Source organism: Ursus arctos, unplaced genomic scaffold (genome assembly GCF_023065955.2).
Source record: "Ursus arctos isolate Adak ecotype North America unplaced genomic scaffold, UrsArc2.0 scaffold_36, whole genome shotgun sequence".
NCBI lineage: Eukaryota > Metazoa > Chordata > Mammalia > Carnivora > Ursidae > Ursus > Ursus arctos.
The window spans coordinates 12,430,984-12,444,974 of record NW_026623050.1 but is presented as its reverse complement, the minus strand read 5'-3'; the positions used below and the strand labels follow the sequence as shown (position 1 = coordinate 12,444,974).

The following is a 13,991-nucleotide window of genomic DNA, read 5'->3' as shown; positions in this document are numbered from 1 at the left end:
TTATTCTTTCCAGATTGCTTCCTTGCTTTCAACATCTGGATTTCTCCTTTCATGTAAGGCCAATTTCTAAAAAAAAAAAAAAAAAAAAGTTTGTTCTAAGTCAAGGAAAAAAGTAAAACTCATGAAACTAAAGAAAAAGCACATGATTTGCCTTGATTTTTATGCTTTCCTAGAAGATATTAAACCAAGATAGCTCTCTATTCCAATTTTCCAATTTAGAAAAGGGAAATAGAAAAATATCTTTGTGGCTTTCTCTCATAAAAGTCAGAACATCCTGTATAATTTGAACCTTGCATGGCTCAGATCTGGCGCTTAACATTTTTCTTCTTTTAAGATTTTTTTTTCTGCCACCTTTGCTTATGTGTCGATTAGTATGCCAAAGAGAATATTGGGGCTAAGAAACAGTAGTCTATGTTTAAGGTGCTTTACTGGCACAAGATAGAGAAAATAAACAACCTGAAAACTGTCAAGCAAGTTTCTCAATTACTCTATGCTTTTACATGTGAATACAGAGGCAAAACTGAGAGAATGAAATAATGATCAAAGTATCCTTCAACCAAAAATAATTTTGTTTCGAAGAAGAAATAATAAGTAACAGCTGCTTCTAATTTTAATATCAAGCTTGGTTCTTTAGGTCACCCTGTAGAAAATCCATTGGGAAGTAGACCCTAATGTGAAGGAGTTGAGTTAAGGTCTTTTAATTAAATTTAAAGATTTTTCTACCCATGGGAAAGGGCATAATTAGCTGTTTTCTAATGCATTTGACCTGAAGATGCTTGAATCAGCAGATAATTGAATGTATTAAAAGAAGTCGCAAATTCTAATTATGAGACTTAGTTGTTGGAGTAGGAGAAAAAAGAAGTGATTCATTGTTTATTCAAGAGAGTTTATACAAATGTAGAAGGGGGTAGAGAAACAGGCAATTACCAAATGTCTCAGGCCCAAGACTTGCATCTTCACATGGTGACTCAGGAGAAGAATTGGGCAGCTCAGGACTTGAGTCTATTTTGTTATTTCCACACAAGATCTCCATCTGAATGCCAAATAAATCACCACTTATAGAGTGAAGTGCTCACAGCAGTAGAACGTACCAGCTGGACTGATGCCTGCATCACAGATTAACTTTCATATGCTGGGCTTTGGTATGTTGCTGTGATGTGTCTGAGGGCACGTACATCCAAATCTATAGGCTAACAAGCTGTGCTCAGATGGAGTCCTGTTGAATAAGTACTTGGGTCCTATGGTGCTTACAAAATTTGAGTTAAGGCATGGTCTCCTTTTAAAGGAAAACAAGTGTTATAAACTCCAAGTGGGAAATTATTTTATTATTATATTACTTAAATATTGATACATGTTAAAGCTATGAACTTACATATATATTCTTACACTTACTGATTTGGGTACAACTTGAAAAACAAAGCAGTCTATAAATACAAACAATGAACCAATAAAAGTCAAATTAACAGAATTTGGTGTGATAGATAATACAGTTTTGCTAAAAATGAATCTCCATTCAAAACCCAGATATGGTATTGACTACCATGACACCGATTCTGTAGTTAGTTATGCCTAAACTACTGTGTGTCTCGTGCTGATCCAATTCTCCGTCACTCTTCTTTATTTGAGCTAATGAAAAACTGATCTTCCTATTATATGCCATGAGGGTATTTGGCTTTCGTTGGCATTAATAAATCATTTAAGTATTATGTCAACCTTTTATCTCTCTTGTTGGTCCTGTATAATTACTGTAGTAATATCACTCTGCATAAAACTAAACAGACATAAATTCAGAGGCTAAATACAGTATATATAGAAGGTACTGTTTCATTTCTGTGTATTCATTTATTCAACAAATAGTGCTTGCTCTGTGTTCGCTACTACAAATGATGATGGTGTGATGATGACAATGATGACGGTGGTGATGATGATGATTAGTATTGCACAATCCCTGGTCAAGAAAATAAAAAACCTTAAAATTAGATGTTCAGTGATAAGTCATATATCCAAAGAGCTATAATTTCAGGGAAGGTTAAAGTCAGTACAGAAGTGCATGAGTATGCAGGGCGCCTGGGTGGCTCAGTCGTTAAGTGTCTGCCTTCGGCTCAGGTCATGATCCCAGGGTCCTGGGATCAAGCCCCGCATCGGGCCCCAGCTCAGCAGGAAGCCTGCTTCTGCCTCTCCTACTCCCCCTGCTTATGTTCCCTCTCTCACTGTGTCTCTCTCTGTCAAATAAATAAAATCTTAAAAAAAAAAAAAGAAGAAGAAGTGCATGAGTATGGTTAAGAAGTTTGAAAGTAGCAAAGCATATCTCATTGGAATGAGAAATATTACTCAAAATTAGAAGCGACTACAATAACAGTAACAATGATGGTGATAATAATACTTTATATATATAACTAACTGTCTATCAGTCACTGGTTAGTCATTATCTTATTTAATCTTCACAGCAACCTAATGAGATAGTTATTATTTTCATCATTTTATAGATAAGGTAATTGATACCCAAAATCACACAGCTAATAGTGATAGAAGTAGGATTTTAACACAGGCAGAATAATTCTAAAATATGTTCCTATTTCTACATAAAACAGCTGGTATTTGAATTGGACATTTTTCATTATTAACAAGTATGAATTGAGCATATACAATATATTGAATGGCCTGGGATGCCAAGTTAGGTAGTTCACATAATGTGTTTAATAAATTATATGTCACATATGTATATATTATAAAAATCATTAATAATAAAATATAGTGTTATAAATTTAATAATAGTACGATGGTTAATTATATGTGTCGACTAGCTTACAGGGTACCCAGATATTGGTGAAATGGTATTCTGAATGCTTCTGTGAGTTGAAGAACAAACTAAAAACTTGAAAGTCATCCAGTTTACCCATAAAAATATTTGCTAAGTTTCATTGCTGAGTTCCACTGTGGGAGTCTGGTAAGCTGGGCCATATTTTCTAGACGAGAGAGTGAAATCGCTGCTACTGCCTGGTGCTTCGCTTTCTTGCAAAATCCCACTGGTCCATCCCTAAAGATATTTACCATATTTGAAGGCTCGTTGTGCAGAAACCTAAAGAACTTGGGTGAGAATCTCTGAAAGGCAGACCTACATTCTTGAAGGTCTCTAGGACTGAGAAGACATATTGGAAAGACACTTAATACATATCCCATGGGGGACATGCCTAAAGAAGAGGAAGAACAAGAATTAGTCTGAGTCTTTCTAATCCTGCAACCAAGTTTTGACCCAGCTCAATTTCTTGTTGAATCGAGATGATCCGCTGCTCATCCTGTCTGGAACACAGGAAGGAGAAACCATCATGGTGCAATATAACATCCCCAGATTTTCTAAGGCTCTTTAGTACACAATGTCCAGCACACAATTTTTAAAAATTAGAAATGAGAAGAGACTAGGAAATATCATAGAAAAAGAAGACAAATAACATCAAAAATATCATAAACAGACCCACATATGATCTAGATACTGCACTTAACACACAAAGACTTAAAAATAGCTCTAATTTATATGTTCAAAAAAAGAGTGGGGCACCTGGGTGGCTCAGTTGGTTAAGCGTCAGACTCTGATTTCGGCTCAGGTCATGATCCCAGAGTCCTGGGATCGAGCCCCACAGCAGGCTCCCTGCTCAGTGGGGAGCCTGCTTCTCCTTCTTCCTCTGCCCCTCCCCCTGCTTGTGCTCACTCTCTCTCTCTCAAATAAATAAAATCTTTTAAAAAAGAAAGAGGACAAGTCGCACATAATAAATGAAAGGATCAAGGGTTTCAGCATAAAATCAGCACCTATAGAAATAATTGAATGGATACTATGGAACTTAAAAATCTTTAAACATACGTATCTAAAAGTAATAACTACATTAGATGGATTGAACAGCAGATTGGAGACAGCGGGATTAGTAAAATGAAAAACACTGGACAAGTAAAATAGATACATGGGAACATGCCAAACGCACTTATAGTTGGGAGTCCCAGAAGGAAAAAAGTGAAAGAATGAGGCAGAAACAATATTTGAAGAGACGATGGCTGAATATTTTCTAAACCTGATAAAAGACATCGACCTAAAGAATTCCAATGAGGAAAAACTTAATTCAAATGAGGAAAAACACAAAGGAAACCACATCTAGGCACATCATAGTAACAATGAAGAATATCAAGGACAAAAAGGAAGTCCTAAGAAGTGACAGGGATTTTTGAAAAACATTACTTATTACTTTTAAAGTAGTAACCGTAAGAATGGCAACTAAATTCTCAACAGAACTGATGCACACCAGGAACAATAGAATAACACTTCTGTTAAAAGAAAATAACTGCCAATTTAAAGTTCTATATGCAATGAAAAATTTCTTTCAAAAATGAAGGTAAAATAAAGCCATTTTTAGATGAAAATCCAAGAGATTCTTTTTCTTTCTTTCTTTTTCTTTCTTTCTTTCTTCTTTCTTTCTTTCTTTCTTTCTTTCTTTCTTTCTTCTAGACTCACACTAAAAAAAAATCTAAAGGGAAGTATTCAGGCAAATAAAAATTTATCCCAGTTGAAAACTTGACAAGGCAGAAGAGAAAGAAAAATATTATTGAGTCATTTTGAAGGAATAGTAACTATACAAAATTATAATGTCTTTTTTTGTTGAAACACATGTAGAACTAAAATACTAAACAAAAATTACTTAAAAGAGGGAATAAATAGAGGTGAAAGATCCTGAGGTTCAAGCATTATCAGGTTTGGGATAAAGTAATAATTTGTATTAGACTTTAATAAGTCAAGAATGAATTATTATATCTTGGATATCTACCAATGTGATGTAAAACTAGTTTGTCAATAGACATGAAAATGCTGTTACCAGTTATTTCATAATTTTAGTGCATTTGAGAAAGTATGAATGATAATGGGTATACCAGGGCCCAATCAGATGCCTATTGGGCCTTAGCTTATCAATTACATATTCAATTATACCTGAAAAGAATAAAATTTAAGAAGTCAAGGAAGTCTCAGTATATATCATTGGAAATTATCTCTAAAACAAAAAGTGTAATGAGATTTTATGATGTATTTAGCAATCTGGGAACAAAAGCACATCTCATCCTTTCAACATAAAGTCACCTTTCAATACTCAACTTCCATGTGCATATTCAAGGATTCATAAAAAAGGAGAGTACTTCTAGTAGTCAGGATCCCAAATGCATAATGAAAATAATAAATATAAAATTTCATAAAAGGAAGTACGCCATGCTAGAATTATCAGGAAATCTTCAAGAAACAGGTGGAATCTAAAGTAGACCCTGAAATATGAAAAACACATTTCATTTCTTGATAAAAATGTACTAAGAAGAAGAGAACAAAATGTATCTCCTATAGTCTTTGGCTAGAAATGGAAAATGAAATCTAATAATAAAGATCTTAAAAATAATAGTAAAGACCTAAATTTGGATATTTACCTCACAGCAATATTAGTTCTTAAGAATGGGGAACTGGACAGGATGAAGGACATAGGACTGAAGATAACCTTGTTTGGAAGTGAGACCTTCTTAAAGTTTCCTCTCACTTTATACTTTGCCACAAGTAGAGGATCCAAGTTGAGAAATCTATATGGATCCTTTCTCCTGAGAAGCAAGAACAAGAGAACTAAATACCAATTCGCACAGTGATATGATTAAAAAAGTAAAAAAGAAACCATGCAGAATCCACCAAGTATCAGAGCCATGTCTTCACAAAATGGCTTTATTCTTATAAAATTCTGAGGGTTATCTTAACCCAACCTCAGAGGTAAAAGTAGAATTATTTTAAGCAGTGATTACTAATGTTGATGATTAATAAGAAAGTATATCATTGCACTTAGGGGGCTTTATTTTTTCTAGTCTTGTCCTTAAAACACTATCAGTATTCATTATAGATTGGCTCATGGTTCTAATATGTTGTTTTAATGTGCAATTTTTTGGTGTATTTATAAAAATTGTAAATGAGAAGAAGCATGTGTTCTAACACCAGTTTCAGTTAACCATGGCTATAACCATATTCATTTACTTGAAACATGAATTTATCGTATAGTTATCACTATGCAACTGCTGATAATTTATCTAGATTGCAGACATAGTTTGTGGAGAGAGAAATGATTATATTTGTTTGTTGGAAAACCCCAAACTATGAGGAAATAGCCATTGTCCTTAATAATACAGTGCAAATGCTATGGCTAGATGTGCAGCATGATAATGTAAGTAAATAGGTGATTACCCACTGCCCCCATAGCTTATACGACTGAGGAAATAAATCTAGAGGTAAGATGTACATCGCTGAATCGGCTCCTCTAGGGAACATACAACAACTCTAGCATAATTATGCAGTGAGACTTGGAGTGGCAGCTATGGAATAACTAGCACTTCCATTTTCAACGTTTGGCTATCTTTAAACCTAACTTTCTCTTACACCAAATGTCTGAGAGTCTCTACAAAAATGTTTAGCATATTTTAAATACAGCAACTTTACAAATACTTGATAATTTTAACTAAATTATAGACTTCAGATATACTTTGTAACTCCATGAAAACAGTTTTGCTCCTCAAACAAATCCTCTGTGGCTCCGAGTCCCTAATTATATCTGGTTTTGTTTTAGATCTCAAACTAAATTTTTAAAAAACACTTTCATCGTGTTTGAAGTAAAATAATTAATGAAATTTACACAAACAGTTATCTCTGAGGTATTGCTAACCAATCACCAAGGACGGCACACAAAATGTTTCTTAGAAGTTGCATGACAGCACATCATTCTAAATTTGGTTACTCCCAGCGAGTCAAAAGGAACCCTATCAAAAGATATGGCTCAATGATTATGTAGCCTCAAGTAACTGAATAATTAAATTATGATTTAACCCAATAATATCATTGTCCTAATTTACTATATATTGTGCAGCTTCCTTTCTACATGGAAGATATAATGTGCATGAAACAAATCTGAAGCAGTATTCTCTAAAGCATGATGTCCCAGACCCAAAAGCCCAATTCCTCCAAAATTCAGTACTTACTCTAATAAGGTAAATCCAATATGCTGACATCCCCCATTAAAAAAAAATCCTATAACTAAAGATCAATAACCACATATGATAAATTACAAGATAGCAAAATAGTAGTGCCAAGGTCAAATTATTATAGTAAGTTATGGATATTTTTAATATCAATACTCTTGGGTTTTTTGCTAGCCTTGCACATTATTGAATGATTGTTTTATGGCTACTGTGTTAACCCTAAATGTCCTGAAAAATCTGTAAGAATTGGCACTTAGAACTTAACCAGTGAGGGGCGCCTGGGTAGCGCAGTCATTAAGCGTCTGCCTTCGGCTCAGGGCGTGATCCCAGCGTTCTGGGATGGAGCCCCACATCAGGCTCCTCCGCTGGGAGCCTGCTTCTTCCTCTCCCACTCCCCCCTGCTTGTGTTCCCTCTCTCGCTGGCTGTCTCTCTATGTCAAATTAATAAATAAAATCTTTAAAAAAAAAAAAAAAGAACCAGTGATACCTGGAACATGAGACAAACATAGTGTTACCAGAGAAATGGGGCTCAAATATCAGGGGAATCAACAGTGAAACTAAGTTCATATTGAACCAATGAGCAGTTTCTATAGGGTTTATATGTTGCTCCTACCCAAGCCCAGGATTGTCCCTAAAGTCTACATGGGAAAGAGTGAAGGACACCCAATTGCCAAAGTTACAGAAATGTCCCCAAGAGAATTTAGGCATTTGCAGGAACCAAATCTGTCAGTTCTCCACACTTTGAACTGATCCCATCTTCACCACTTAGCCTGATGTGCTTCATTGTGCTCAGTCCTTAGGTGAGAGTAACAAGAAGTTGTAACTGCATAATAGAAACAAAACTATTAATTATGAATGAAGATTCATAGCCTCACCTTCCTCTTGCCTCCAATTAGGAAAAATCCTGACATTGCCTACTTGGCATTTCCTTCTCTGATTTTAATCATAGGGGTGAAAGAATATTAATAAGAAATGTTAAGATGTGGTCCATATATACAATGGAATATTACTCAGCCATCAGAAAGAACAATTACCCAACATTTGCAGGAACATGAATGGGACTGGAGGAGATTATGCTAAGTGAAATAAGTCAAGCAGAGAAAGACAATTATCATATGGTTTCACTCATTTGTGGAACATAAAGAATAGCAGGGAGATCGGTAGGAGAAGGAAGGAAAGAAGAAAGGGGGGTAAACAGAAGGGGGCATGAACCACAGGAGACTATGGACTCCAGGAAACAAACTAAGGGTTTCAGAGGGGAGGGGGGCGGAGGGATGGGCTAGCCCAGTGATGGGTATTAAGGAGAGCACGTATTGCATGGAGCACTGGGTGTTATACTCAAACAATGAATCATGGAACACGACATCAAAAACTAAGGATATACTGTATGGTGACTAACATAACATTAAAAAAAAAGGAAAGAATGTTAAGAATGTGAGTGATAAAAAGGTTTTGGAGAGTTTGAGCAGTTTGAAAAACATAGAAGAAAGAAAGGAATGGCGTATGGTGATGAAGGATTGGATATTCTTTCAAGTTCTGCAGGAGAGGAAGCAAGAAGTGACCGCTGGAACTGTATGAAATTACTTTTGGTCCCTTGACTGTGCCTTAAATGTGACACGTCACCAGGACTGGAATTTTCAGGCATAGCCCACAGCATTAGCAAAACTATGGGTGACAAAGACAGGAGCAGAGCCTGAATGTACCCCTGACCAACAACCACAGGACTGGGTGGAGCCTATGAGAACAACAGGGGAGAAATAGGTTGGCTGGAGAATAGAACAAATACAACTGAAGAAAAATTCAAGATGACGACCAGTATTCAGAAATTGTTCAGTTTTACATTTGGAGTGGGACAATAATCATGCAAAATTTTTATACATTTTTCCCCTTTTATTTATCACTGAAATCATGTTGTACCATAAAATTAACACATAGTTTAATGTAGCTTTTTCCTTGCAAAGCTGTTATTAAATCAGTGCTGAATCATAATCTACTGTAAACTCCATAATATAAGAGAACTATTTTGTATCATTTTCATTATTATTAACTCTATCCAGCACAAACTACTGTACACTATTGTGCACAAAGCTATAACATAATAAATGCTCAATAAATGTTTATTGAATGATCAGTAGTGTCTCAAAGTTGAAGAAAGTGATCAAATAGAAAATAACAGCTATTTTTTCCTAGAAATTTTTCACTTTAATGTGTGCCACATGGGGTAAACCTGTTATAAATATTACTGCATGTAATCCTCTCAGTACTCCCACATTATAGATATTTTTATGTTAATATCACAGGTGAGGGAACTGCATCTCAGAGAGGTTAAGAAACTTGGTGAAAGTTCCAAATTCGGAAGGAGATGGCGCTGCTTTCAAACCCATGTCGAGGGACTCAAAAATACAAAGCCTTGCCATTATACTATGCTGTTTCAAGAGAAGAATTTAGTAGCCAAATTGAATGAAAATTCAAAGGAGCAGAGAAACAGAAGCAGAATCCAAGAACAGGGTCTGAGTGGAAGGGTTATGGTTGGAGTCAGAGCAATAAGGAAAGCTAAGGGATCACATGAGGGCCTGTCCCTGCCTTGAGCTAAATACCAGATGAAATGGACCCCTGACTACTAAGAAAATCTGCTTCGTCAACACCATTCTTTAACCATATAATACTCATTCTAGATTCCTCATGAGGAATGCACAATACTACTACCCCAAGTTTCAGATCTGTGTAACCCACCAACTTGAACTTATTATATAGTATAATTTAAGGCATTCATTTTCCAAATAATCATTTATTGATCCAATGACCAAAATAAGTTTCCAAAAGTGCTTAAAGTACTCCAAAGGAGTAATTTGTTATAGTGGAGGAAGTTAGACCTTCCTTCTAAATCAGTGTGACTTACGGACATACGTACATACTTTGCATTTACATTACATGAGCGAAAAGTGTCATGTTGCAGTTCACAGATGCCATTTACATAAAGGGAACTGATGCCAATCAAATCCTGCTAATGTACAATAAGCATAGAATAGCAAAGAGGACAATGGCCCGTAATCAGTAGCCCCCTAGCCATTTGTAAAGAGGCACCAACTAAAGTGGTAAGAAGTGATACCACTTCCTGTCTGCACACTGCTCTGTTCTGCAGTTTCATCCATCCCATGGAACCTCTCCTTATAAAATATGAACCTTCTTTCTCCTGGCTACAGTGCATTCTAGAGTTGATAACAAATTGCAGCTGTCCACTAGCTTATTACATCTTCTCAATGATCAAAGCAAATCCATACTCCTGTAAATGTGCCTTTTCCTTGGTAGAAGTTGAAATTAGTTACATATAGTTAATCATACCATAGTGTCACCTCTACAGTCAGAAACTGTCATTAAGTCTCTCCTTAGCCCGCCCTAAACTCAGTAATCCCAATGGGTTCAGTGTTTCCCAATCAACCCTCTAATCATTTTCATTTTTATTCTCATTTCCTCTGGACCCTATCCAAATTCTCTATATCCCAGATCAATAATAGGATTGAAATTAATCTCACCACAATAGCAGTTAAGACTAAAACCACATGACCTATATTGGCAGAATCACTTCATATTTCCAATGCTTGCCTTTTAGAGTTTGATGTGAAATGCGTTATTAACTTTGTTACTTCGTAACCTAGGCCTTGCTCAACTCTTTATAGAATCTGAATCACACCAACTCATATTCAAGTTCTACTTACTGCCCCCAAATGGTGTTCTGGATATTACTTAGTTCTTCCTGAGTGAATGATACTGAACATAGCAATTAGAGTATTAAGCTTAATAATTTATCCAATTTCTAATGACATTTTAATTTTAATTAATTTCTATAGGATCCTAGTCTAAGTTATACTGTCCACTTGAAGTATGTTTATATATATAATATATATACCTATATAAAATGTTATAATCCTTTAACAAAGAATTTCTAAGAGTAGCCAATCATAGAATCATGTAATCTTAGAGGTAGAAGAACATTATGTCAGATTCTGTTCCTTCAGAGGCACCAGATTAGTTACCTTGATTTCCATGAAAGGGTTTTCAAAGCATTCTGTGGTCTTGTAGTATACATTGCATCCCACTTTCAAGAATGTGAATTCCAATGAGCTTGACATAGATACTAAAATAAGGAAATAAGAAAAAATGCAGTCAAAGATTATTCAAAAGATGCATCAAAGACATTCATCATGGAATTGATGACAGAGGAAATAATTATGAATTATAAATTATAATTATATAATTATAAATTCCCTAAATAAAATTGCCAACACTAAGAATATGATTAAATACTCCTACTAGAATCAGCCATTTTTAACTTAATTAACAGAGGGAAATAAATCCTCCACATATAATTTTAGTGTAGCATTTTTTGCAATGAGTTTGCTGCCAGAACACAGGTGTCATGAAAACTGCTGAATCTAAACCAAAATAGGGAAAGAAAAGACTCATATTAACACCAACATCATTAGACATGTAGAACCAGGCAAGTCTACCACAATGGCCATCTGATCTACAAATGTGGGAAGACTGAAAAAAGAACCATTGAAAAATTTGAGAAGGAGGCTGCTGACATGGGAGAGGGCTCCTTCAACTATGCCTGGGTCCTGGATAAGCTGAAAGCTGAATGTGAGCCTGGGATCACCACTGATAACTCCACGCGGAAATTTGAGACCAGAAACCAACATGACATAATAAAAAATTATTTTAAAAAAAGAAAGTATTATGTTTCTATCACTGATGTGCCAAGATACAGGTACAACTCAGGCTGTGTCTAAAATTTTCTGCCCTGATTGTTGTTGCTGGTGTTGGTGAATTTGAAGCAGGTATATCCAAAAATGGTCAAGCCTATAAGCAGGATTCCACTGGGCCACTCTTCAGTCACAGAGATATCAAGGAAATCATGAAGGAAATCAGCACCCACATTAAGAAAACTGGCTGCAACCCAGACACAGTGGCCTTTGTGCCAATTTCTGGTTGGTATGGTGACATCATGCTGGAGCCAAGTACAAACATGCTTTGGTTCAGGGGATGGAAAGTCACCAGTAAAGATAGCAATGCCAGTGGGATAACGCTGCTTGAAGCTCTGCCACCAATTCATCCAACTGGGAAGCCTTGGGTTTGTTCTTCTCGGATGTCTACAGAATTGGTGGCGGTGGTACTGTCTCTGTGAGACTGTATTCTCAAACATGGCATTGTGGTCGTTTTTGTTATCGTCAATGTTACAACTGAGGAAAAGTCTGTTGAAATGCACCGTGAAGTTGAAGCTCTTCCTCAGGACAGTGTGGACTTCAGTGTCAACAATGTGCGCGTCCAAGACGCTCATCATTGCAGTTGGAGGATGATAACAAAAATAACCCACCAATGAAAGTAGCTGGCGTCACTGCTCAGGTGATTACCCTGAACCACCCACACCCAATCAGTGCCGGCCATGCACCTGTGCTGGATTGTCACAAAGCTCCCATGCTTGCAAAGTTTGCTGAGCTGAAGGAGAAGATGGATCACCGTTCTGCTAAGAAGCTGGAAGACAGCCTCAAATTTTTGAAATCTGGTGGTGCTGTGGTTGATACGCTTCTTGGAAAGTTTATGTGTTGAGAGCTTCTCTGACTATCCTCCTCTGGCTCATTTGGCCGTTTGTTATTTCAAATGGACCGTTGCTGTGGGGGTCATCAAATCAGTGGACAGGAAGGTTGCTGGAGCTGGTAAGGTCATCACGTCTTCCCATAAAACTCAGTAGGCTAAATGAATATTATCTCTAATAACTGCTACCCCAGTCTTAATCAGTGGTGGAAGGTCTAGAACTGCTCGTCTCAATTGGCCAATTAAGTTTAATGGTAAAATCTGGTTAATGATAAAAAATGCAATGTAAAACCTTCGGAGGGAAAAGAGGATGTTTTATGTATCATTTGGGTTTTTTTTCTGTGGCAGTTTCAAGTTACTAGTTTTTAAAATCAGTACTTTTTAATGGAAACAATTTGATCAAAAATCTGTCACAGAATTTTGAGACCTATTAAAATAAAGTTTAATAAGAAAAAATTTTAGTGTAAAAACAAAATACAAAACTATACATATAAGATCATCCCCCAAAATCAAAAGAAAATGAAGTTAGATAGATACCTGGATAAATATATACACATAAAGAAATATGGAAAAATAGCCAAAGGTAATCAATCAACAGCAGTAATTGTCTCTCGATAATTACAGGTGATTTTTATTTGTTTCTTTTTTTTTCCCCTAAAATTCCCTGTTTTCCCACTTGTGTGTGTGGTCTTTTTATTTTTTATTTTATTGTACTTATTTATATGTTTATTTATGTATTTTGAGTATAATTAATAAACAATCTTACATAAGTTTCAGATGTACAATTTAGTGATTTGGCAAGTAAATACATTATGCTATGTTCACAAGTGTAGCTGTACATCACTGTTACAGTGTTATTAACTGTATTCTTTATGCTGTGCTTTTATTCCCCTGACTTATTGGTTCCATAACTGGAGGCCTGTATCTCCTTCTGCCCCTCACCCATTTCGCTCAACCTCCACCCCACTCCCCTCTGGCCACCATGAATTTGTTCTCTGTATTTATAGCTCTGAGTCTACTTTTTGTGTGTTTATTCATTTGTTGTTGTTGTTGTTGTTGTTGTTTTAGATTCCACTGCATCTGTATTACATCTTTAACTTGAAATTAAACTACTTTTATTTTAGAATTTTGTAAATCCACAAATCCACAATATTAATCATTAGTCTTCTTTTTGCATTCTTTAGCCTGTTTGCTGATAAACCAAGGTATTTAATTCCATAGTTAACCTGAATCACTAATTTAAAACAATAAAATAAAAGCACCCTCCACTCCTGAAATTGTTATTTCTCCATGGGTGACACCAAAATAATATCTGGGCCACAAGACAAAAAGGCCTATAGAAAATCTTGAAAATATGAGGAAGTGAT

The 13,991-nt window shown here is 35.8% G+C and overlaps 1 long non-coding RNA gene across 2 annotated transcripts in view; it reads left to right on the top strand.

Annotated features, from left to right (window-relative positions):
* The window catches only part of LOC123002064 (uncharacterized), a 78,921-nt gene that overhangs the window by 44,082 nt on the left and 20,848 nt on the right, over positions 1–13,991 (top strand). The gene's annotated exons all lie outside the window — the stretch shown is intronic.